Genomic DNA, 23,753 nt, shown 5'->3' on the forward strand with positions numbered 1-23,753 from the left:
TGGACCTATATGCCTAGATCATTCTGTATGTTGATGCTACCAAGGGTTCCACCATTTACTGCATACTTCTCTCCTGCATTAGATCTCCCAAAATGCATCAACTTGCATTTGTCTGGATTAAACTCCAGCTGACATTTCTCCACTCGGGTCTCCAACTTATCTATATCTTGTTGCAACCAATGCTAATCCTAGTCACTATCCACAGATCTCCCAATCTTGGGCCATTTGCAAACTTGCTAATTAGGCAATTTACATGCTCCTCCAAATTATTTATATACATTACAAACAACAGGGGCCTCAGCACTGATCCCTGTGGAGCACGACTGGTCTTTAACCTGAAAAACATACTTCCATTGCTACTTTCTGTCTTCCATGACTAAGCCAGTTCAGTGTGTATCATACAAACTCAGCATCGATCCCATGTGACTTCTCGTTTTCTATCAGCCTGCCATGATGGATCTTGTTAAACGCCTTGTTAAACTCCATATAGACATCTACTGCCCTGCCCTCATCAATCATCTTTGTCACTGCCTCAAAAAACTCAAATTAAGTTTGTAAGACGCGATCTCAGCCATACAAAGCCATACTGTCTATCACTAATAACTCCTTATTTTTCCAAATGTGAGTAAATCCGATCGGAAGAATCTTCAATAATTTCCCTATCTCTGACCTAAGACTCAGTAGCCTGTAATTTCCTGAATTATCCCTGTTGCCCTTTTTAAACAAAGGAACAATGTTGGCTATACTGCAGTCCTCTGACACCTGTCCTGTGATTAAAGTGGATACAAAGATTTTCTGTAAGGCTCCAGAAATATCCTCACCTGCCTCCCTCAGCATTCTGGGATAGATCCTGTCAAGTCTTGGGAAGTTGTCCACCTTAATGCTTTGCAAAACACCCAATACCTCCTTGTTTATATTAACATGCCCCAGAATATCAACATACCAGTCCTAAAGACTGACTGTTCACCATGTCATTCTCCTTTGTGAATTCTGATGCAATGTATTCATTAAGGATTTCACCCACTTCTCGCAGCTCCATGCCTTAATTCCCTCCTTTGCCCTTTCCCTAGCTATTCCCTTTCTCTTTATACATGCCTGAAATACCTTGGTATTTCCCTTAATCCCTTTTACAAGACATTTCATGGCCCCTTTCAGCCCTCCTAATTCCTTGTTTGACTTCCTTCCCACTATCTTTGTATTCTTCAAGGGGTCTGTCTATTTTCACTTTCCTAAACTTTACGTATACATCCTTTTTCTTCTTGACTAAGCTCTCAATTTCTCTTGTCATCCAAAGTTCCTAAATTTTGTCATCCTTAGTCTTCATTTTCACAGGAACAAGCTAGTCAACTGGCCTTTAAACAATTCCCAAATACTACCTGTGGATTTACCCTCCAAGAATCATCCCCTAACCACCTAGTATACCAGCTCTTTAGCCACGTATTTAACTGTATTATCTTCCTACTTCCTCGCCTCACTGGAACATTATACTGGAAGTAATCCCAAGATTACAGCCCTAGAGGTCCTGCTTTTCATTTTCTGTACTAATTCCCCGAGCTCCCTTTGCAGGATCTCACTCTTTTTCTGCTATTTTGTTCGTACCAATATGGACCTCATCCTTTGGCTGCTCACCCTCCCTCTTCAGAATATCTAGTGCCTGCTCAGAGACATCCTTGACCCTGGCACCAGGGAGGCAAAACATTGTTCTGGAATCCTGCTTAAGACCACAGAAATACCTATCTGTGCCCCTGCCTTTAGAGTTGCCTATCACCACTGCTCTCCTACATCTTGACCCTCCCTACTGAATAACAGTGGCAGTTGTGCTGTCATTGATCCAGCTGCTGTTGCTTTCCCCTTAGAAGCCATGCCCCTCAACAGTATCCAAAATAGGCAATAGCCACACAAAGAGCTCCTCCACTGCCTGCCCATGCTCACTTATCTTCCTAGTGGTTACTGAACTCCTTGTCTGTGTAGTTCTTACTCATGGTATGACCAGCTCACTAAATGTGCTATGCATGACATTCTCAGAGTCATGGATGCTCCATGGTGACTCCATCCGCTGCTCCAGCCACTCAATGTGATCAATGAGGAGCTTCAGCTAAACACACTTCCTGCACACATGGATACTTGAAGTGACGCTGATATCTCGCATATTGCTGGAGGAGCATTCCACAGGGCCAAGTTCTCCTGCCATTGTGAACCTTATCACCTAAATCAACCTTATCAATTACAGACAATGATCAAAGAACTGGTTACACAACCTGACACACTAGTCACTAAACTCAGGTCTCACACTCCTGTTCTCTATTCCCACCAGTCAACAACAACTCAGTAGGAGCTGTTGACGTGGGATTGTGGAGGAGAAAACAGAGTCAACGTTTTGGGTCCGGTGACCCTTCCTCAGAACTGAGGACCTGAAACGTTAACTCTGTTTTCTCCTCCACAGATACTGCCAGACCTGCTGAGCTTTTACGGCAACTTTGTTTTTGTTCCTCATTGGTCTGGAGTTTACATCGAACTATAAATTCAAGAATGAGGAAAGATTTCAATGTATTTATTTTGGCAGTGCATCTATCATCAGAGGTGCAAAGAAGGGTAAGGAAATAAACAGAGTATTTTTTTAAACAGTACAATAGTTTTGTCATTGAATAACACCAGCCCTAAATGAATGCCTCAGAAAATGTGATTTAGAGCTAGGGATTATTATGGAGATTTTGCGCAAAATTTAATTTATTGCACTTAATACAGCAAGGACATGATGCCTGGGATCTGATTCAGACTTTGAATTGGTTTATTTTGGCCCAGGTTTAATTCTCAGACTTCCTACAGCACTTGGAGAAAAAGCAGCACTGGGATTCAATGTCTTTCACATCCTCTGATGCCTGTGGTAGGAATGACTGCAGCATTTGGAAACATGGGAGAGGTGGTCAATTCTCTCAACGTATATAGCTGATCTGAGTGAGAGAAACTATAATCCGACATGTGTGGTCCCAACAGGATAACATGGGAAAGATTTTCAGCTTGCACTGTAGCTTTTCGTTCCGATTTATTTGGGAATTTAGAATTCGGTGGAGACGTACATCTGGGTATGTTTAAACCAACTACAGAGGACCAACAATTTAAGGCTTCACAATAACATAGTGGGTCTTAATTTCCTGACTTTTGGCATAGGTTCACATTTTGAAGCAATCAGCCATTTCTAAATTACTTGGTCACTATGTTAGTATTTCACAATTATTCCATACCCACATTAGTCTAGCTACTCTACTGCACAATTGTTGCAGTTTTGTTCAGGAACAAGTGTTTCATTAAAAATTGGATCAACTGTCTGTCTTCAATATAGAATTGAGTTTTGATCAATATTTTTCGCTCCCTATTTGTTGTAAACCATATTCATTAATGCAGATCAAATGGTTTATTTACAGTTTTCAATGTGACATCTAAAGAATTACAGAATAATACCAGTGTTATAGTTGAGAGGAGGCCATTTGGCCCATTGTGTGTACATTGCTTCTCCATGACACAACATCATGACTTAGTGCCATTTGCCCTGCCTTTACCCCATGCACTCCTACATTTTTAAAAATTTCAATAATCATTAAATACTCTCTTAAATGCTTCAATTGAACCTGACTCTATGATACTTCCAGGCAGTGCTTTCCACACCCAAACAGCTCACTGTGGAAAAAAAAGTTATCAACAATTTTGTATCCATTGCTACTATCTCTCTTATTCCATAAGTTATAGTTTTTCTCACAAGTCAGTTGTGTGTAAGAATTTTGCATGCCTTATGGAAGGCAATGTATGCCACATCAACAGCATTATCTGTTGCTTCTTCAAATAAACTCAAGCAAGTAAAACGGGATTTCACGTTTTAAATCCATTCTGACTCTTCCTAATGAACTCATCTTTTTTTCCATGTAACTACGAATTCTATCCTAAATAATTGTTTCCAGAAGCTTCCCCAACGTTGAAGTTAAACTGACTGTCATCATGGGGGGAGGAAGTTTTTACAATGGATGCAGTATACCACATTGGCAGATGTGCAGGTCCTCTACATTGGGGAAACCAAGCGGAGGCTTGGAGACCGCTTTGCAGAACCCGGTGCGGCTTCCTCTACATTGGGGAAACCAAGCGGAGGCTTGGAGACCGCTTTGCAGAACACCTCCGCTCAGTTCGCAACAAACAACTGCACCTCCCAGTCGCAAACCATTTCCACTCCCCCTCCCATTCTCTAGATGACATGTCCATCATGGGCCTCCTGCACTGCCACAATGATGCCACCCGAAGGTTGCAGGAACAGCAACTCATATTCCGCCTGGGAACCCTGCAGCCATATGGTATCAATGTAGACTTCGCCAGTTTCAAAATCTCCCCTTCCCCTACTGCATCCCTAAACCAGCCTAGTTCGTCCCCTCCCCCCACTGCACCACACAACCAGCCCAGCTCTTCCCCCCCACCCACTGCATCCCAAAACCAGTCCAACCTGTCTCTGCCTCCCTAACCGGTTCTTCCTTTCACCCATCCCTTCCTCCCACACCAAGCCGCACCCCCAGCTACCTACTAACCTCATCCCACCTCCTTCACCTGTCCGTCTTCCCTGGACTGACCTATCCCCTCCCTACCTCCCCACCTATACTCTCTCCACCTATCTTCTTTACTCTCCATCTTCGGTCTGCCTCCCCCTCTCTCCCTATTTATTCCAGCTCCCTCTCCCCATCCTCCTCTCTGATGAAGGGTCTAGTCCCGAAACATCAGCTTTTGTGCTCCTGAGATGCTGCTTGGCCTGCTGTGTTCATCCAGCCTCACATTTTATTATCTTGTCATCATGGGGCTTATCTTTACAATCTGTTTTGACCAGTGTGTGATGTTTGCAATTCTCCAGTCTTCTGGTACCTCTCTGAATCTAAGGAAGTCTGAAAGATCATGGTTAGTGACCCTGTAATTTCCGCTTACTTCTTGCAGTCCCCTTGGCTGCATCTCATCTAATTCCGAATACTTCAGTTATAAGTGCCAACAGTTTATCCAAAACTATTTCCTTATCAATTTTGAACTCTTCTAGTGGCACAGTTTCCTCTCCAGTCTGCATGACCCGGCTAGAATCTACATCCTCGGTAAATATATGCAAAGTATTTGTTCAACACCTCAGCCATACCCCTTCCTCCTTGTGTAAATCCTTTTTTGGTCCCTAATTGGCCCTGCTATTCTTTCTACCACCCTTTTACTATTTATATGCCTGCAGAAGACATTGGGATTCTTGTTTTTTGTTAGCTGCCAGTACTTTTTTTTGATCAGAACTCATGTTTACTTCCCCAATATTCTTTTCCACCTCCCTGCTGAACCTTCTGTAGCCATCTTGATTCTCAATTGTATTTTCTACCTGATGCCTGTCTTAAGCACACTTTCTATTCTTTATCTTAATTTCTGTCTCCTTTGTCATCCATGGAGCTCTGAATTTGTTTATTCTACCTTTCCTACTTGAGGAAATATAACTGATAGTAACCCAACTACCTCCTCTTTGAAGGTTGCTCAGTGACAGTTTCTCTTGCCAACCTTTTATTCCAGTCTATCTGGCCCAGTGACGGTGGTTCTCTGCCAATTGATAAGTTTTATGCTAGATTAACCATTGTTATTCTCCACCATCATCCAAACCGCTAGGGTACAATGATCATTGTTACCTAAACATCCCCCTTACACACTCGATCCACTTGGCCTGTTTCATTTCCACGAATCAAATTCAATAGTGCACTGTTTCTTGTTGAATTAGATACACTCTCCTGTAGGAAATTCTCCTGCATACAGTCTAGGAACACTTCCCCCTTGCTGGCCCTTGTACTATCAACACCCAAGTCTGTTTTGGGATAATGAAAGTCTTCTGTTATCAGTCTAATGTTTGCATCTCTCTGAAATTTCCCTGCAGATTTGTTCCTCTGCGTGCTTCTGACAATTGGTGATCTATAGTCTACACCAATGTAATTGCAAACTTCTTGTCCTTAGCTCTAGCCAGATCGACATTTTCCTTGAACCCTGTGGGGCATCGTCTTTCTCCAGGACTGCAATGCTCAATTTTACCAATATTGCCATCCTTTCCTTCCTTTTCTGAACATGCTGTGCCAGGAATATTTGACACCCAGTCCTGCCCTTCCTGAGCCAGGTTTCTGTTATCACTACTACATCATACTTCCACGTGGCAATCTGTGCCTGTAACTCCCAATCTTATTTATGATACTCCATGCATTCATATAGAACAAACTCCCAGCAATCCAGTATGTATGGAGAACAGTGGTGTCAGTTTCAGGAATCAGCTGATTCCATGAGAAGTACTCTTGTAGAAACCTTCAAGCTTAGGAGACAAAAATAGAAATTGCTGGAAAAGCTTAGCAGGTCTGGCAGTATCTGCAGAGAGAAATCAGAGTTAATATTTCAAGCTTGGGAATGTGAAGTATATGTCACCGCTCTAGAACATAGACTTTGTTACTACTCTTGGATTTTGCAAAAAAACTCTTAAAGCTTGTGCTTTAATGCATATTTCATTGACAAACCAACATTGAATGACTGCGTAAACTCATTGAGATTTTCACCCTGTTCCAGTCTTTTACAAATTTCCATTTGCTGTTTCAAAGTCAAAACAAGACATTTTTTATTTAGTTTTTGCATGAGAGTCTTCTTAACTGACATAGTGAAATCATGTGTGACACATTTCAGATATAACACAACAAATTCAACTCAGCATTATTGTATAGTGCTTGCATGAGGGAGGATGACAGGCAGCACTAGTGGCTGCTGGGAGAACAACAGCATGATGGGTGAATGAACATATTGGAACATGGCATGCCAAGTTCAAATGGACATTTTTGAAGAAATTTGATAAAAAAATTTCTTTGGAAGTTTTGCCAATTGCTTGAGAATTCCAGGTGTTTGGGTACCTGATAATGGGAAGTTTACTGTACTTATTCACTTACCATTCATGATGTTAGCACCATCCGTCTTTCCAAGTATCTGGTATTCTCTTCTAATATTCTCTCTTGCTTCCTAAGTTAGTTTGAAATCCTCCCAATCGCAATAGCAAAGTGCTGGCAAGGACCTCAGTTCTAGTTCTGTTCAGGTGTGACCTGTTCAAATTGTCTAAGTGCCATCTTCCTCAGAGTCAATCTCAATGCCTAGGAATCTAAATGCTTCCCTCATCTGCCCTATCTTCCTATTTCTCTACTTACTTGCATATGGCACAGGGAGATTATTTGGAATTTTTTTTTTCTTCATTCATGGGGCATGGACCTCACTGGTTGGCTAGCATTTATTGCTCGTTTCTAGTTGCCCCTTTATAAGTTGGTGGTGTGCTGCCTTCTTGAACTGCTGCAGATCATGTGCACTTAAGGTTCTGATGTTGTTGACTTGCTCGCCAAGATGGCTTGTTTTTCTTCAGACTTTTCATCACCATGCTAGGTGACATCATCAACGGGGCCTCTGATGAAGTGATGTTATTCTACTCCATTTGGAATTTATACTGTCTGGTCTGTTATGGAGAGCAGAGTCATTTCCGGTTTTAATCTGTGTGGGGTTGTATATGTGGTCCAATTCTATATGTTTGTTGATTGTATTGTGGGTGGAGAACCATGCCTCTAGGAATTCCCGTGCATGTCTATGTTTGACTTGGGCTACTATGGTTACCTTGTTCCAGTTAAACTGATGGCCTTCATTGTCTGGGTGTACCGAAATTAAAGAGAATTCATCATGTCGTTTCATGTATTCTGTCCAATGCCAGGCAGACAGGAAGGAAACGAGCCATCAGAATACATGAATATCAACCAGCAGCAAGACAGCATGACAAACTGTCTTTAATATCGGTACGCTCAGACAGTGAAGGCCGTCAGTTCTCCACCCATAATGCAATGAACAAACGTATATAATTGGACCCCATATATAAACCCATTCAGATTAAAACCAAAATGGCACTGCTCACCATAATGGACCAGACAGTTTAAATTCCAAGCGGAGTAGCATAACATCACTTCATCGGAAGCCCCACTGATGATGTCACCTAGCACAGTGACGAAACGTCTGAACAGAAACAAGCCATCTTGGAGAGCATGTCAACAACCTCTCCCACAACCCGAGCTACACATATTTGCCAAAACTTTAAACTTAAGGTTTTGTTACTAATTTTTTCTTACCTAGCACACCAAATGCTAGTTGCAGGACCACATCCCCTTCCTATTTAAGCCATTAATACCAAGGTGGATCACAGCTTTTGGCTGTTCACCCACCCCAAGAAGTCTGTCCTGCTTCCAGTCTGTGGCATCCTTGACCCTGGCACCAAGCAGGCAACATACCATCCTGGAGTCATGTCTAAATGCCAGAAACATCTGCCTGTTCCCCAAAATAATGAATGCCCTATCTTGATAGCTTTTCTTTTCCTCTTCCTTCCCTACTATACTGCTGAGCCACTCAAGTGCTATAAACATGGGTCTAACCACACTCCCTTGAGGAACAACTGCACTCATTAGATTTCAAACTGGAAGACCAATTTGTGAGCAGCATCCTGGGGACTCCTGTGCTTTTTTTCCTGGCACTCACCTATTCCAATTCTGCATTCAGGTTCTTGAGCTGTGGTCGGAAATCTCTACAGTACAGTATCTATGTAACTCTCAACCTCATGGATTTGCTCAGTGACACCAGCTGCTGCCTAAGCTCTGAAACCCGAAGCTCAACCTTCTGGAGCTGGCAGCACTTGCTGCACATGTGGTTGTCTGGGAAACTAGTAGGGCCTATATCTTTCCACATGTTACAGGCCAGACATTCCACTCAACCAGGCCTTGCTGCCATTCCTCAACTTTACTTCTCTTAAGTTAACTTTATTCTGCTTTGGTTATTACTTATATTACATTTTTTTATATATTGGTCCCGACTTGCCCTTATTCCTAAAGAAGCAGCTGCTTCTTTAGAAATAATACAATAAGGCAGTCCCTAATAGCAGTTTCTTACTAACTAATGAACTTTTGAGGAAAGAGTAGAAGAAAGATAATATACCTCTTCCCCACCTTTCACCTAATTCCCCACTCAGCACACATCTTACAGTAAACTTTACTTTAAGTCCTTTTTCCCCTACTGTGAATGAAATTCCCAGATATACTGATTTGACCTCTGTACCTGGCTCACTCTGGCAAAGTCAACTTCACATTGACCATGTGTTCCTATGGCACCTAACTTATCATTGAATAGCTGAATGCACTTTCAGATATAAACCACCATCCACAAACACTGTACACACAAATGAGCCGCAAATATCTCTACTCACATTTCCGAGGCTATTTTTCTGTCCAGTCATGGGACAGTTATGATGTGAACAGCAAGGGTAATTGCAAGTATAGTGTTAGACTTTAATAAATTTCTCTTAAACATTTGCAACTGGCTGAGAGCAAAGAATAAATCATTAGAGCGCTCAGGGATCTAAACCAAATAAAGCTATATAAATCAAATCTGAGCAGTTTAGTAACTAGCACACTGGTGATGCAACGTATTAGTTGCTCTGAGAATTACAAAATCAGAAGGTAATTGAAAATGAGGAAGTTATACAGACGGCTCCGTTTGTTAGGTATTTCTGTCTCTCAGCTCATGTTAAACTTGATCGATGATTGACATAGAGTAGGGTAGATGATATATCTAAATTCAAGCCTCTTGTGGCTATAGGGTTGGTTTCTGGAATAGAATAGTAATAACATAATACAACAGTTTTGATTTATTCGCATAAGGATCTTATACTTTTCAACAGCAAGCCCTACTCATTTTAGCTATGCATTGGGTAAATTTCATTGACATGACATGTATGATAGATCCTGGCAGGGCTACATTAGTCATTCTTGGGGTCAATGGGTTTCCTGTGTGTTCACCCTCATAGCACAACTATTCCCTGCCACTCATCCCTACATAGCTCTAACGTTCTTTAAATGATTGTCTAATTAAAAAAAACATGGAAATAAAATATTTGTCAATTGCTCTAGCAATGAAGTGAAGTTGTTTAATTTTGTCCTCTTTGGTTTTAGTGTAATCCTGGTTTCATGACAGATCAAGCCTCCTTCAATTGTCTCCCCACTACAAGCACCAGATGCAACATACAGTGCAGTGATAATAGGAACTGCAGATGCTGGAGGATCCGAGATAACAAGGTGTAGAGCTGGATGAACAGGAGCAGGAAAGCTGACGTTTTGGGCCTAGATCCTTCTTCAGAAAATCTGATTTCTGCTCCTAAGATGCTGTTTGGCCTGCTGTGTTCATCCAGCTCTACACCTTGTTATCTCAACATACAGTGCAGTTGTGATGATCTGAACACAGACTGATAAATGTTACCAGTAACCCCCCACCTCATTACTATCTGCTGGAATTCACACAATGGGGAAGGGACACAGTTAGCTTTATGGGTGACAAATGCTTATCTCACTTTATAGAACCCCCTAACACCAATGCCACTGGGCCTTGTGCTGACAATGCTCTGGATACAGGTTGGGTGATTATTACTTATGTGGCTTTGTTGAACCACCAGTAAAACTCCAGCTCGAAACTGGCCTGATACTATTTTTTATAGGCCTTTTGGGAATAATGGATGATTGAAAATACAGACATCCCTAACAATGATAGAATGAAAGTGGGAAAATTTGAGAAAGAAAGAGCTTACTTGCATTTATATTGTGCCTTCCAGAACCTCTCAATGTCCCAAAGTGCTTTGCATCCAATCAAGTATTATTGAAATGTTGTCACTGTGAAAAGAAACACTTTGGTTAATTTTGCAAAGCAATACTGCGCGAATAGAAGATGATATATGACATTGGTGTTGGTGGAGCAATTCATTTTGACCAGATCATCAGAGAAGATTCCCTTATTCTTGTTTGGACAGTAAGCTGGGATCTTTTAAGGCAGTCTGAGAGGGTGAACAGGACTTTGATTCTAAGGACAATATCCCTGGCTGTGTAGCACTTTTCTGTGTACTGGTAGTACACTGAAATATCAGCTGAGATCATGTGCTTGAATTTCTGCAGCAAGAATTGGTATCCAAAGTGACTCAATTAACGACAGTTATGGTTTACGACTGGAACTAACCTGTATCATCTGTGCTGATCTTGTGAAGGAAATTGATATACAGAGCTTCTGTTTTCATTGAAATATGCCAACGTTTATGTGTTTACAGTGCCAAATGTAAATACACTGGAAAGATCTTGCACCGAATAGAATGTACAAAAGATCAGTGCAATGGCAGTCTGTTCATTGAAAAGTTTAGACAATTTGTTGATGAACCTTGATAGACTCATGTAGCTGCAAGGTAAGTGTATTCTATCTGGAGCTTTATTAAAATAGCAGAAGGCAGCATGATTATTTACACATGGTACACACTGCATTGCTGTGATCTCTGCCAGCCATTGCTGGGAGCAGAATAGGTTGCTTTGATAAGCTGTGCGTCATCTGTGCTGATTCGAGGTAAATACTGAGTGTTAGGATGTGGAGAGTAACTGCAAGGACTCTGGCATTCAGCAATCTTTGAATTCTTGAAGGCATTCTGAAGTCCTTTGGATCATCTGGACAATTTTTTTTGGGTTATGATATGCTGGTCGGTATAATAAATTTTTGTTAGGAAAAAAGAAGGATGAAATTGAAAAAGAAATACACTGTTATCCGAAAGCGCTGTGCTTAGATCATTGATGGCATTTGGCTGGTAATCAGGCAAAGATCTAAAATGTTTACCTTTAATTCCAAATGAAAGAAAGCCTCTGGGATTTTGGATAAACATAACATTTGTAAGGAGTATTTGAGAAGAAAAGCAAGATCTCTTCTAAAACTTGAACAGACGATACAATTTTATTAGATCTGTCCCTCAAATGAAGAGGACATAGAATTTTATGGAGAGAAGTACAACATCTGATCAAATACATTAGCTCCTCGCCCCTCAATCGATTCTTTGAAGATTTTTTTTTGTCAGTTGTTCAAATAATGTTCTTTAGTCACAGATAATTTGTTTGTTCTGTTGGCTTAACACCACAGTTGTTGTTGGTGAGGTGACAAATGTATTAACTGATCCATTGAAACATCCTGATATTTTGAAACATCCTAATGGACAACTGAAGTGATCAAATTTTGCTATTTTGTACTTACTTTGGAATTCAATACATAAAACTTCAGGATCCTTAACATTTGCCCAATTGAATTAGTTTTTAAGAAGCAGGAATCTAAAGGAACTACGGAGATTATAATAGAATTGTTCACTTTTTATTCCAAATTGAATCTGACTTAATTTTACTAAGGAGAAGAAATTTACATGCAGGAAGAATTAAAGAGTATGACATGCAGGTTATATTTTTCTGTAGAACTTTCAGTCCAGATTAGAACGTTTCTCCACTTTTGCCAAGAATTTCATCCATAAAGATTAGTTTTGCAACACTATAGGCATTGTAACAGTGTTGATAAAATATTTCAACTTCCATCATCTGAGTTTTATTCTTAGGACTTTTGTGGGCTTCAATTATTTCAAAACAGAAATGCACTGAGTCAAAAACTGCTGCAGTAGTAACCTGACCCCCGGGTGAATTAACAAGAACCAATCTGTACTGAAATTAACATGCTTATCAAAAGAGTTGGACTCATACCTGGCTCAAAGAAAGATCGTTGTGGTTGCTGAAGATCAGTCATCTCAGCCCCAGGACATCTCTGCAGAAGTTCCTCAGTGGAGAATCCTTGACCTAGCCATCTTCTGCTGTTTTATCAATGACCTTTCCTCCATCATAAGGTTGGAAGTGGGGATGTTTGCTGATGATAGCACAATGTTCAGCTACATTCATGATTCTTCAGATACTGAGGCATTTCATGTCCAAATGCAACAAGACTTGCAGAATATCCAGGCTTGGCTTAAAAGTAGCATCTAATATTTGTGCCACACAAATGCCAGGCAATGGCCATCTCCAAACAAGGGAGAATTAACCAGTGGCACTTGACATTCAATGGTGTTACCTTCACTAAATCCCACATTATCAACATCTTGGGGTTACCATTAACCAGAAAGTGGATGAGCCACATAGACACAGTGGCTACAAGGGCCAGTCAGAGGTGAGAACCCTGCTGTGAGTAACTCACATCCTCAAAGCCTGCCCACTATCTACAAGGCACTAGTCAGATGTGTGATGGCATACTCCCCGCACACCTGATGTAAGTGGCTAAGGAATAAACTGTTGGCATTTCTGTTTTATGTAATGAGCACCTGGGCCTTTTCAGCCTATGATCGCTGGGAGCACCAACTTGTCCAAGAGTAAAGGTCAGGAGAGCAGGAGAGATGTCTGAATGACATCATTATGCTATGTGTTTTCTTGGAATGACTGTGGTGGCAGGGGGAGGAGTGGAGATAGGTAGCGTTGATCAGATGGGATGGGGTGTTCTCAGTCATCCGTCATGTTGATCAGATTATTTACTTATCGAGCACCCAAGAAAACATGGCTATGGATGCCTGACAACAAGTGGGTCTATGAAGGCCTCAGACATGGTTGGAGACTGCTCTTCTTTTTTCTAAATTCACTCAAATTATTTCACTTCAGTTTGAACTTTCTGGCTGCCAATTCCCATTTTCAGCTTCTCTGAATTTTCTAAAGTCCAAACATTAGGGTTTAGTGGACGACCAGGCCTGCGCTAAGGCTAGGCACAGGGTTTGTTGCTAATTTCAGGGATTTAAGAGCTGTGCTGCTGCTGTATAGCAATGTGCAACAGCGGGTAGGGCTGGGGGCAAAACAGCTGCCCATTAGCCTTCTGTGAATTATACTCAGAGACACACATTTATCTGTGAGGAAGAAAATCAGCAAGAACTATCACTATTACTTTTAGAGATCTCTGCCCAAAGGCGGGTCATACCCAGAGTGGCATCATTGGTACTATGGGTTGGGTGAATAGAGCCTTCTTGAATCTACCCATGCCAGAACAGAGATAGAACTTTGTGATGTTAGCATTAATCTGTTCTACACCCATCATCCAGGAAAGTGAACACTCAAATAGTCTGAGTTGATGTGGGAACATACACTTTCACATGTATTTTGGGAAGTGATGGCACAGTGGTAATGTGGGGCACTTGTAATCCAGAAATTTAAGTTCATGCTCTGGAGTCATAGGTTTATGACAGGTAGTAAAATTTGAATCCAATAAAACTCTGGAACTTCCCTCTAGGATGGGCATTAAGCGTTGGCCTGGCCAGTGACGCCTTCATCCCATGAATGAATGAAAAAATCCCAGGTAACCACTGTCGTTTGTCCTAAAAGCTCACCTGGATCACTAATGTCCTTTGGGCAGGAGTTCTGTCATCTTTACCTGGTCTGGCTTAGAAGTGGCCCAGATCTACAGCAAATGCGATTGACTCTTAATTGTCGGCTGAAATGCCCCTAGCAACCTAGTCAGATTAAGGACAATTAAGGATGAGAAATAAATGCTGGCTCAGTCAGTGACACCAATGTTGCATGAATAAAGCAGGCCAAGCAGCATCCGAGGAGCAGGAAAGCTGACGTTTTGAAGGATCTTCTGAAGAAGCGCCCAGACCCGAAAGGTCAGCTTTCCTGCTCCTCTGATGCTGCCTGGCCTGTTGTGGTCATCCAGCTCTACACTTTGTTATCTCAGATTCTCCAGCATCGGCAGTTCTTACTATCTCTAATGTTGCATGAATGATTTTTTTAAAGATATATATTTCAAACTTGGAATTATAGTCAATGCTTCAATTTATTTCCATCGCATGTCTGAGCAGGAAACTCTGCAACACTTATCAACTACCCTTAGAAGGATTTATCTGTTTGGTTACGTAGGATCATGTTAGGAACATAGATTCCTTAATCATTGAACCCTACAGCAGGACTTCAACCCAGAACTTCTGGTTAAGAAGCAGGGATGCTACCACTGTGACACAAAACCTCCTGTCCATTACTTGGTACAAGAGAATATTTCAGCCCAAAGTTTCCTTTGTTTCCAAAGCAGGCTCCACATTAAGAAGATTCGTCAAAGGAATGTATTACATTTGGTTAAATAATGTTGCGAACAATATCTTTACATCCTGCAGAGTTCCAAAAGGAGATAACGACCCTACAGAGACAACACAGTGTGGAGCTGGAGGAACACAGCAGTTTAGGCAGCATCAGAGGAGCAGGAAGGTTGATGTTTTGAGTTGGGACTCTTCTTCAGAAATGGGCCCATTTCTGAAGAAGGGTCCCGACCCAAAACGTCAACTTTCCTGCTCCTCTGATGCTGCCTAACCTGCTGTGTTCCTCCAGCTCCACACTGTGTTGTTCCGGACTCCAGTATTAGCAGTTCTTGCTAGATCCGAGCAAATCCTACAGGCTGTAATTCCAAAACCTCCATTTGTCATTGTTTCAGTTCAGATATGTTTTAGGGCACAGCGCCACTGAGTCAATCTTCATTAAATAAACAGAATAAATTGGCTCAAAGCAAAATATCCTTGTTTCCAGTTGTTGGGTGACTTTGAATTAAGAAAAAGTCTAAGATCTTTTGAGTTTTTAACATCAATGGCAACTGAAAGTTGTAAAACTCATTATCATAGGAAAACCAGATAACTCAATGGGGAAAAGAATAAACTTACAGAATGGTTTACATTGTAGCTTTCTGAGGGTGGATTGCTTCTGAGGAGAACCAAGAAACCCATTACCTTGTCACACAGGATCCTCAGGTGCTAATTTTTGCAAATACATTATGCGGAAACACATAATGATAAAAGGGAACATAACTAGTTTGTTGTTCGGAAAAACAAAAGGTTGGGAGGCCTAATTTCATCTGTTCAAAGGGACACTGTTTTCATGATAAAAGAATTTGGCAAGTCACCCTTGAGAGAGGAGAAGGGGAACCAGGGACCTGTGTGATCTTTATTACAAAGATGTCAAATAAAAATAAGTGAATAATCTATTTGACAAGGACTTAAACCATCACAAAATAAGTAAGCCTTTTAAAAATGCAAGAGTTTTCCTAAAGATTATGCCCCTTTAAAGTACTTCTTGTTGCCTAGTTGGCCTCTTATATTAATAAGAAACCCTCACTGCATAGAATGGAAAACACTGTTACATTATAACTGAGGGTAATTTCAGAACAAGGGAACATAATCTAAAAATTTAAAGTAAAGGCCAGATTTTCATCCTTGAGGCAAATAGTGTGAACTGGGAAATTTTCTGGCTCAGCCCTCTAGAGAAAGTTCCTGCAAAAATGGCATCTTCATCGGTAGAAGGCAATGCTGGCTGCTGCCGAAACCAGCCAACCCTGGAAAAGTTCAGGGCCAGTCACAGGGGCTACTGTATGCCAAGGCAGGCTGTTTAACAGGCCTGTTTTGGAGCTGTGGGTCTTTGTCTCAGTAACAATGAGGATAGAATGTCCTTCCAATCCTCCCACTCCCTGAAATCTGTGTATCATGCATTCCACCTCAGGTTCCACCTCTACCCACATACAGCTCTTCATAACCCCGTGATAGGCAATACCAATCCATCCATACCCCTGGCTCCACATGCCTCCCATGCCAGCTTATAGCATTTTCATGCCTATCCACCCACCACAGATGTTGTACAATGAATGAACACTGTAGCAAAACTTGTATGTGTGAAAACAAAAGCTTTAAAAAGTAGTTCATTAATAACTTTCCACTGTGTTGACAAAACCTCCTTTCCAGAGGTCAATAATGATGTCAATCATTCAGCCCTTTCAAAGTTTCACTTGCTAAAACTGCAAAACACTCGAAGCTACTTAACCTTGGGTAAATATCATTTGTGAAATTGATAGCAGAGATCAGACAGCAAGAACCGTCCTTCAAGCAGTGGCTCAGAGATTTCAAGAGAGTAATGTTTGCCTGTGTTCTTAGCCAAAAGTACATAATGAGCCTCATGGTCCTAACCAGCCAATACAGTTAAAAAAACACTCCTGAAATCTGTGAATCCCTAGAATGGGGTAAGGAATTCTATAATCAGGACCTACTCACCATTTTTAATGAGCTCCAAGTCACCGAAACAACAGGCAAAGTTCCAGGTTAAGGTCAGTTACATACAAATTTGTAAAGCAGGTTCTTCACAGGTTGTGGTGGTGTTCCTAAACTGCCTTTGCTGACCATTGATCTGGGTTGAAGGGCGTGGAAGGAATGTGAGTTTTTTTTTAATGTAGCACTTTTTCTGTTTCCTCCCAGCACTGGCTTCCTGCCCCCTGGCAATCAGATCTTCTTGGCTGGTGTCCCATAAGATCCTTATCAGGCAAGTTCCAGGCATACAGTGGTCAACAAATCAGACTTCATAAACTCAGGTACCCAAAAATGAGGCCATACGTCTCCTGAGCATCATGGGAGTCATGCTTGGAGTGTTAATATGTAAATAAGACTGACTAATTTGATCTAGTAAGAGCAGAACATTTGTACACAGGCTATTCTTCACTAATTTGTCTGGGACTCCAATATTATCTTCAATACCATGTGACCCCTTTTAGTTAGGCATCTGTCATGTGAAATATAATGAAACTTCTTTTTGAAAAACCAGTGTAAGATAATATAGTGAGCCTTTTTTCGGGATGTTGATATTGCTAGCTACGACCAATATTTATTGTCCATTCTTAATAGTTGATGGTGAGCTGTCTTCTTGGACTACTACAGTGCATTTGATGTAGATAGACCCAGTGTTGTGCAGTTCAGGCGTTCCTTTAATTTGACTCATGTGACAGCAAAGGAACTACAGCATACTTCCAAGTCAGGATGTTGTTTGGTTTGGAGAGGAACTTGCAGATCATAGTATTCCCATATATCTGCTGAAATTGCTTCCTGGGTGGTAGAGATAATGGGCTTGAAAGATCCTGTTGAAGGAGCCTTGGAGAGTTGCTGTACTGTATCTTGTAGAGAATACACTCTGCTGCCATTGTAAATCTCTGACAAAAAGATTGACTGCTTGAGGTGGTCGGTGCTGTGTCACTCAAATGGGCTTCATTTTCTTGGATGGTGTTGGGCTTATGGAGGCCATTGGAGGTACACTCATCCACACAATGGAGCACATTCCAATACAGCTAACGTCTGCCATGTAGATGATGGACAGACAAGGGAAAGTCAGGAACTGAGTTATTCACTGCAGAATTCTCAGCCTCGAACCTGCTGTTGTAACCATATCACTTTTATGGCTATTCCATTTCCATGCTCAATGATAAACTCCAGGATATTGATGGTGGGATGTTCAGCAATAGTAATGCCATTGAACTTGTTGGATATTGTCATTGCCAAGATATATAGCTCAAGTGTTACTTGCCTGTTTTGAGTCTGAGCCTAAATTTCCTCCTGGACTTGTTGCATGTTTCAGTATCCAAAACTGATCCGAATTGTAATGAACATTATACGGTCATCAGTGAACATCCTCACTTCTGACTTTACAAAACAGGGAAGTCCCTTGAAGCAGCTGAAAATGGTTAGCCTGGGGCTGTGCCAGTGACAGCAATTATAGGAACCAGTGCTACTCTTGGCCAACCCCTGACCACAGGTCTCACCAACTACCCTGACTGGAACACAGTGCCCACAGCTTCTGCCCCCCACCCCCACCAAACCCCCACCTCTTCCCTGGCCCAGCCACATTGCCCTGCTCCCCCACCCACATGGAGTAACCCCAACCCCTCAATTTGAACATAGTAACACCACCCCTAGCCGCAATGCAACAGCCCAAACCAGGACATACCCCAATCATGCACAGCAGGCCCCTGCTGTTGTGCCTAGATGCACCCCAATGCCTTACCCTCCCCATCACAATACCGCCAAGGACACTATTCTGAGAAACTCCCACTCAGTTACACCACACTTTCTTTTTTATTTGTAGCACTGTTTGTTTTCAGTATTAGCTTTGCAAGAATGTCTGAGGTAGCACGGTGACTATTTTCTTGAACTAGTAATACAGACTAACAATCTGGAGCTCAACTCCTACTGCAACAGTTGGGAATCTGAACTTTGATTAACAAACTAGTGTAGAATAAAAAGTTGGTATTAATGAACATGACCATGAAAATTAGCGACAAAGAAACTGCAGATGCTGGAATCCAAGGGAGGCAAATGGGAGGCTGCAAGACCACAACAAGTCAGGTCCTGAAGAAGGGTAATGCCCGAAATGTTAACTTTTCCTTTCCTCCAGATGCTGCATGACCATGAAAATATTCAGTTGCCCCAAAAACTCATTTATATCACTAATATTGTTTAGGCAAGGAAATCCGCTGCCCATCTAAAATGTGCTTCAGGCCCGAAGCGATACAATTGACTCTTATTCAAGATCCTGTAGAGACAGTGTGAGAAAATGGTATTAAGATAAAATATCAGCATTATCTAACAGGATGGTGGAGCAGGAGTGCCCTACTACTGTTTCCAGTCCCTATGTTCCTAACATGCCCACGTTGTGTGATTGTATTTTTTATAAAAATTGTACCACTCCTTTTTTCTGAATTTTGTATGACAGAAGAACATTGCTCTTGCTCATGGTTTTATCTAAAATATTGCCCTTATTATTTCTTTCGTCTCTTTTGTCACTGTCTACAATCTATCCCATCTTCGTTCTTTCCATTGTTCCTTGTCCTTAAGCTATGACTTTTGTTTGTTTAATACTGGCTCTGTTCACATTCATTGACTATCACCATAACAAGTTAAAGCTAAGTGTGACGGATTTCAGAAATATATGTTTGTGTTGTTACTCACTAGACAGATTCCATTATTGGACAATGAACCCAATTATAGTAAGGTCACAAAAAGTAAAATACTGACGATGCCAGAAGTCTATAAACTAAACTAAATAGAAAGTATTGAGAATGCTCAGCAGTTCAAGCAGCAGGTTTGGAGAGAGAAACATAGTTAACTTTATAACATTTTGGTAGGATAGCACTTAAACATCGTTAAAAGCCAACAAAATGTTGACGCTTTCTTTCTTGCACTCATCTGAACTACGACAAGAAACAGACTTGAACAGAGGGATAATATTCGATCAACTTGAGAGGAGTTGCTGATTGGTTGGACCATCAATGACATGGAGATCCAGTAAGAATAGATAATAGTCAATATTAATTCTCAAAATAGGCTGGCACATTCTGATTGGTCAGGGTGTTGCCATGGAGATGCAGCAGCATCTGGCTCTCCCCGTGACCCCTGATTTTTTTCTTTAAAAGAGAATGCAGTGTATGTACAAATTCCTTCCAGCAATGTTTAGAGTTAAATGTCTGTGACATTATGCCAAACTGATTAATTCCCAAGACAAGTGCCAGTTGCCCCTCCAAGTTCCCAAGATTTTCCCTTTTTAACAAACCACTCACTAATATACTGACCATTCAGAATTAAATCAAGTATAATCATCTCCATTACTGAGTTAAAAGCACTATTTTTTTTCCACTTCCTCTCCCAGTCTATATGCATGTAAACCTCTCCCTTTACTACATTTTCTTCTTACTTGCCTTACAGAACTGATTAAAGATACATTCCTTTATTCAATCATCATAGTCAGAAGGTGTATAAAATATTCCCTCCAGTGTTCTACATCCTTTCCTGTTCCTGAGCTGAGCCTATAGTGATTCTGTATACTGATTACACTCATTCAGATCCTTCCTTTGTGCTCTCATGGTGGTGGCTTTTATGAATACAGTAATTCCTTCCTATCATAAGTTCCCTCTTTTTGTTAAAAAAATCCTAAATATTTAGATATCTATATCTCTTTTAATCTTCCCCACATGCATCAGTGAGGTCTCTGTAATTGCTACCATATCATGTCCCATATGATTTATGCTGCTGGTTCCTCTTTTTAAAATTTGCAGTATTTCTGAATGTAATAGAGACCATGTATTTAGTTGCCTGGCTTATTTCTCAGAGTTCATCCAAGTATTTATGTCCTTGCCTCTGGTTATTTCCATCTTGTTCAATTCTGTCAAACCCTCTGCTTAGCACATGTAACAGATATTGAACAAGGAAACTAGCATTTCTCTGTCCTATACTCTACCTATTTGAAACTCTTGATTGTTCCATTTGTGCTGCTTTATGCATTGAGTTTGTCTCCCAGTGTTTTGTTTGTCCTTTGAGATGATGTTCATATGGTCCATTAATAAGGGATGTGCACACATTGGGCAGAACCTTCCGCACTTGAGGTGGCAAGGCTGGAGGCAAGATGAGTATTTAATGCAATGGGATGGTGTTGTTCCTGAACACTACCACATTCCCACTGCTGCCGGAATTAAGCTTTGGGTGAGAAGGTCCATCGTTGGTTGACTTTGTCACACATTTACTGATGACTACGCCAACATGATGAGAATCTCATCTCACTACCACGAGGATTGAGCCTGCTTCAAATGTGTCTGCCACCATGCAGCCAGTGTGTTATGTCGGGTGATTTGGGAGGTCCTTAGATCAATACCTGGTCTTAGGGAGAGGAGCGCCTTCTGAGAGCCAAACCTCTTGCTCCAGTTCGCTTGTGACACACGAGCCACAAAACCCTCCTCCCTGCATCCTCACATTAATTAACTATGGCCTGACTCTCTGACTCTCTCCATCACTCCAGGAATCCTAGGGGTATTCTTACTCTGCTAGAGGACAGGAGCTTCTGATTAGACAGCAGCTCTCAAAAATGAGACCCCTGGATCAGGCACCTGATTCCAGGGGAAAGCCTGGTGTTGGCTTTGTTACTGCCTGACAGACATATTGTTTGCCAAGGATCTCTCGGCAAGGCTATTCCACCTAGCCTGCGCATCCCTGAGCACTATTGGTAATTTATCGTGGCCAATTCACCTAACCTGCACACCCCTGTACTGTGGGAGGAAACCAGAGCACCAGGAGGAAACTAATGCAGACATGGGAAGGACATGCAAACTCTACACAGACAGTTGCCTGAGGCTGGAATTGAACTTGGGTCCCCACTGCTGTGAGGCAGAATTGCCGTCAAATACCTCAACAAGATTCCACCCATTGTCTCCGATGCTTAATGGGTTCAATATGAGTTGCATTCTGAATTCCATTGGAATGTGTTTACTGCTGCCCCATGTTTGGTTGCCAGAAAGCAAAGAATTGAGTTTCTATAGACTGGGGATATTCCATTATGTGTGGCACATATACGTGGACACTGTGTTTTTGAAATATTTAAGAAAGGGACAAACATGCACACAAATCTTCTCACAGTACAAACTGTGCTTCACCCAGGTTTACGCTGAGACTTGTTACAGGTTTACAGTGGTTGGTTATTGTCACATACAGCTTTTTAGATTGTAGTTCTTGGCACTCGATTGGAAACAGAGATTGAGAAATTGCTCCCACACAGATTCTGACTTTCCCTCCAATGAATAACAGAGCAGTGGCTGTCAGCTGTCACATGCAATTCCATGATTTGTACTCATGGCCATGAGGTTCTGCCCTGAGAACATGAAATTGGAAAACCTAACCTCACACATTTAGCAGCAACACAAAAATTACTTTGGCTTTGCTTTGAGCGTAAACCTGTATAGTTATGAATGTAAATGCATGATCTCGCTTTACAGTTGGGAGGCACATGTGAAAGGATGTAGAGTTCTAACATTGAAGTGCTGATTTATCAAACCACGTTCTCCAAGAGTCCAGGATGACTACACTATCCTTTAAATCTAGTGTTGAAGCCCATGCTGATTCTGGGGTCAAGATGTGAGATTTTCTACACTCCTCTGACAACAAGTCAAACTCTGACTCTAGATTGAAGATGCACTAACTTCTCCTCAAGGCTACAGCTGTTGTATAAATGAAACTCAAAGGAAATAGGAACAGCTTGTGTGATTTCCAGGTGAGGATAATGCCAGTTCATATCCTCCAGAGCCTAGAGTGAGAACTAAAGCATTTAGAACCACTCATCAAGCTAAACAGCATTCAGCACAAACAGCTCTGCCTCTGCTCTCAATTATGCCTTTGTATTGTTTTTATTAATTTTGAGACAATATCCAAATGTCCTACATCATTGTTTTCATAGAGCTAATTATTTTCTAAAATCCAATTTAACGTGGTCACAAAAATAATAAAAAACAGAAAAAGTTTTGAAAATGGAAAACAAACCAAACATGCCAATTGGCCCAAGAGTGGAATGCAGGTTTTGGATGGTTTGATGAGAAAAATCTGTCGCTTATATAATGTGGTCCAGAGCAAAAAGCTTGCTTCCAAGGCCCTGGTGTTGTGCTGACTATGTCAGTTACTTTACTGGTTTTCCATCATTCAGGGCAAGGTCTCCTGTTTCTCCCTGGCATGGGTCACATAACAACACAAGGGAGTGGAAGGAAGTCTAATTCTAACTATATCTCATTTCCAGAATACCTTATTACAAAAAAAACCCCTGGTTCTACAGGAATATTTATACATAGCTATGCTTTTACTTTCCTTCAATGTTTTCCAAATGTAACACAGTGAGATTACATTAACGTTCAAAATTCGTTGTCTTTATTTTGAATTGGTCTTTGGAGGATCATCCTTAAATAGAATTTGAGATCCTCAAGAACTGGGGAAATGATTCATTTGCAGCCTGTCCATCACTTTATACATATTCAATTCTGTAATTGTTCCCAATGAGACCTGTATTCATTCCATCTGCCTATTACGTTTTCTCCTGCTATCATGTTTTCTTCATATACCAGAATGACATGGGTGCTTTGGAGAGGGTGCAGAGAAGTTGTTTAATTGTAAAAACATGGGCACGTTGAGCCGAAGTACCTATTTCTATGCTGTAGACCTCGATGATGCTAAGATTAACCAGGATGCTGCCTGGTCTGGA

Source organism: Stegostoma tigrinum, chromosome 11 (genome assembly GCF_030684315.1).
Source record: "Stegostoma tigrinum isolate sSteTig4 chromosome 11, sSteTig4.hap1, whole genome shotgun sequence".
Classification (NCBI taxonomy): Eukaryota; Metazoa; Chordata; class Chondrichthyes; order Orectolobiformes; family Stegostomatidae; genus Stegostoma; species Stegostoma tigrinum.